At 37.4% G+C, this 4131-nt stretch overlaps 1 long non-coding RNA gene across 1 annotated transcript; it reads right to left on the bottom strand.

Moving 5' to 3' along the window:
• Positions 1 to 647: 647 nt before the first annotated feature.
• Positions 648 to 3821, bottom strand: LOC135117239 (uncharacterized). Its single transcript, XR_010276730.1, has 4 exons — positions 3380 to 3821; positions 2669 to 2795; positions 1084 to 1952; positions 648 to 927 (listed from the first exon to the last, which is right to left on the bottom strand). It is a non-coding gene; the product is annotated as an uncharacterized LOC135117239 (long non-coding RNA).
• Between the last annotated feature and the right edge of the window lie 310 nt (positions 3822 to 4131).

The following is a 4131-nucleotide window of genomic DNA, read 5'->3' as shown; positions in this document are numbered from 1 at the left end:
TTCTCTTCTAGATCTAGGGAAAGACTACTCTACTAGATACTAGGTAAAGAGATAGTACCTAGTCAAGTTTAAGAGAATTCTTTGACAATGATCATTTTATAAAGTTGCATTTTCTGTCTGTCCCTATGAATGCTTTAGATCTTTAAAACTACGCAATGGATTTGGGTGCGATTTCTTAAATAGATAAAGTAGGTCAAGAGGAAGGTTTACACCAAGGTTTTACATTGCCACCGTGCGAAGACGGGGCGTGTGACTAGTTTTCATAAATGCTTAGAATTTGTATGAAAAACAACTACCTAAACGCTTTTGCTTTCAACGTTACGTTTCTTAATATATAGTGAATCCACTTTGGATTTGTGATAAAACGCATAAGTATCCAAAATGGAAGAGTTCCATTCACCACAATTCATAAAATCGATGTTATTACGATGGAGAATTATTTATTTAAATGATTGTTACTACTTTTATATTAGACAGTTACCTAGCTATCTACATGCCATAAGGCGGGAATCGAACCCGCGGTCTATTACCAAGAAGGCACAGACCATACTAAAAATGTCATTACCACACAAAATAATTTAACAGTTAAAGTAAGGTTTACCAATAACAATGAAAGAGGTTTTCGAGGATGTGCAATAAAAACAATATTTATATTCAATTAAAGGTTTTTAATCATCAATATTTCTCAATAATATATTATCTAAGAACTGGGCAGGGGGTATCTCGCCCAGCTTAAATACCAAATTATAGTCATTATGTGGGCACAACAGCCCACTGTTCTACGCCCAACGATACAATTGCAACAGTAATGCCTGATGGTAGGAGCTTCTTACAAAGTACACAATTGCGTCCAACAGTGCATTGCATCTTATTATGCTCGACTGCTTCAGACCAACACGTCGTACATATAAGGTCATGAGCTTCAACCTGTAATAAATAAATACAATAAAACATTAGTAAATGTCAAGTAACTTGCAATTGTGGCAATTAATTTGAAAACCGAGAAATTATGTGCTTATGAGAATATAAGTAGGTAGTAACATTCTTATCAAAATTAGAAAAACACTTTCGTAGACCACTTACCATACGGGGAACAGTCCATTGTTGTATGCAACGAAGTATATCTTCGTTTTCTAATACCAAAGAACCTCCAGCAGATCCACAATTTATACAATATAGGTACTATATTCTGCATCCATTGTTGTAATTATAATACAACTAAATTCGATCACAGACAGAGCAATATCCGAAAATGCCAGGAAAATCCAGTCCTTTACACACAGCCGAGTCTACCAAGTACGCAATCTAATCGGAGTCCGTAATCAAGCCAAAGTTGTTAGAATAAAACCATGAAACGTATAGAAAATCACAAAAGAAACGATAGTCTCAAAGCAATCAAACTGACTTCTAGCAAACTGACTGAAGTACACCAGTGTTGCCAATTACGAAAACTATAATCCTACTCGAATGCCAAGCTAGAAATTCGCGATTTCGCTTAAAACATACAGAATACTAGTTTTTTTCTAGCTAGTCAATTTAGGTATTTAAATGAATAAAGTGTTAGCAACTAATTCTAATAACCGACTTCGGAAAGGAGGTTCTCAATTCTTTCCGTATTTACCGAAATCGCGAAAACTTCCGAAACTGGCAGCACTGGCTGACGGAAACATTTTATAAGGCATCAATAATTGTGACCCAACTTTTTATTTGGAATTTATTTATTTGAAGTGTCCGTGGAAAACGAAAATATGTTTCAAACAATAAAAAATTAAATGAAAATTATAGTATAATTTATATTCACATCGGTTCTTAGGCCAAAATTGAACAATGTCCTTTGAAGAATGGATGTTTCCAACAGATACTGGTAGGCTGCCTGCTACAATATAACCTAGGCTGGTACTAACCAGGTAGGGACCTTGCGGCGTTAAAGGTAGTGATTCCCTCTGAAGCACCTGGAAAAATACATCACACCCTAATAACAAAGAAATTTCACCAGTTTTATTAAAGTTTTTATCTGCCAAATAGACATGCGAAGGAATATTAAACCCAACATTATAAAAACTCTGTTGTTGCAGTTCACAAGTTATATTCTTAGCTATATAACAGTTTAAGGCCAATTTAAAGTTGCTATTAGCAGCATAAATATCAAAATTTGCCCTCTGGTGCATATTACTAGTGCCTTGTAGAATACCTGTAATGAGCTGATTTGCCGGTGTAATCTTGCAATCAATTTGATCAGCAAGCTTTTCTGTAATAAAAGATACCTGGCTACTCGTGTCCAGCAAAGCGCGTGCATGGATAAATGTACTATTTTTGGTGATAATACGCACTATAGCGGTAGGTAGCAGCACATCCTTCACAGGCGAGGTACTTGACATAGCTACTGCACTGTCAGACCTTCCAACATCAGCACAGGGCACTGCGGCAGTAGAACTGGCAGTGGCGACATTGCTCGCCTCCTTCTTAGCCATTTCCACACCATGCAGAAGCGTATTGTGCCGTTGCTGACAGATAGAGCATTTCAAACGCAGCTTGCATTTACCACCATGCGCATTCAAACAAACAATGCATAATTTATGTTTTTTAACAAATTGACCCTTGTCATTATCAGCAGCAAGTTTAAATTTGGCACACATGTATAATCTATGATTAGTATTGCAATACTTACATGAGACTGCTGCTGCTGTATTACATGCAGGCTTGCCAGGCTTCACACCACTGGGAGTACTCACAGGCATTGTTTCCATTGCATTCTCCCTGGCCAACGCTCTGGACTCCAAAAAATCTATGAATTCCTGCATAGAAAACACAACCTTTTTATCACGTCTCAAGTGAAACTCACTGTTTGTCTCAGAATCCACTTTCCGGAGTAAAATATTAACCATTATTGGACCCCAAGCTTCAACCGGCATGTTTAAACTTTTTAGTGCAGTTAAATTCACATTAGCACTTGCTACTAAAGATCTAAGATCAGCAGCGGTGCATTTAGGCAAATCAATCAAAGTATTAATGTGATGGTTAATGATCATTGGCTCATTGTTATAGCGGTTTTCTAACAACTTTAATGCTTCTGAATAATTTAATTCAGTCAAAGGCAAATTTTCAATTAAGCTTAAGGCTTCCCCAGTTAAAAATGATCTCAAATAATATAATTTTTGGCACAGACTCAAGCTTGTGTCAGAATCAATGACTGCCTTAAAGATATTAATAAAAGGTAGATAATCTAAAATATTGGCGCCACTAAATTCTTTTATTGTAATTTGTGGGAGCTTCCTGAAATTATTTGCATTTTGCCTAGGAGGCTCCGCCTCGGGCTGCCCCGATTTACGACAAGCATTGAGCTGACGATCAATTTTGGATATGCAGGTGAAGTACTTACTTTCATACACAAAAGGGTCTTCATCGTCCTTTGGATTTATGCACAAAATACTCTTGTTTAGGTCCTCGTAAGAGGCAAAGTTTTTCGCCAAGCGACTGCGCCGCTCTGTGAGCAACTCACTAGACGCGATCACAATTTCTTCGCTGTTACAAAAACTTTCTTCACGAGTTATTGCACCCTTTACATAGCCCCTACGGAGCTTTAATTGAGCTAGCTCGTCACTAAGAGCCATGGTGCTATATCCTAAGATGCAAGCCAAAACCCAGATGCAACAAATGTAAGCAACACCTTAACGTTAAGTACACTGTTATAAATAATATACAACTAACAAAACTAACAAAATAAACAGAAACGTGTAAAAAAAAATGGCGACGCGAAAAAAATGATGAACGCCGACAGTCAATTCATTCACTCGATGTTCGATATTTGGCCGGAAACTCACGGCAAATGTTCATTGTTCGGTCGCTCTTCGCGCGCTCATTGGTTGCGTTTCGTTTTCTTGGGTTGGCAGCGCCTTACCTCGTTTGCACGTTTGGATACGCGCGATGCACGCAGCGAAACTGTTTTCGTAATAGCACGGAAACACCCTTACGCACAATTATTGATGGATGACTCTGAATCCTCCTGTGGCTTTCTTCTTTATAACCACTTTTATAAAGGGATTGCCTTGTAATACGAAGCATCAAATTTCTCCACTTCTATAAGAGTATTATCTTCTTACATATATTTAATTTGAAGGAATAATTCTCTTC

Source organism: Helicoverpa armigera, chromosome 8 (genome assembly GCF_030705265.1).
Source record: "Helicoverpa armigera isolate CAAS_96S chromosome 8, ASM3070526v1, whole genome shotgun sequence".
NCBI lineage: Eukaryota > Metazoa > Arthropoda > Insecta > Lepidoptera > Noctuidae > Helicoverpa > Helicoverpa armigera.
Note: the sequence above shows the minus strand (reverse complement) of the source record. Positions and strands in the feature narration are given on the sequence as shown.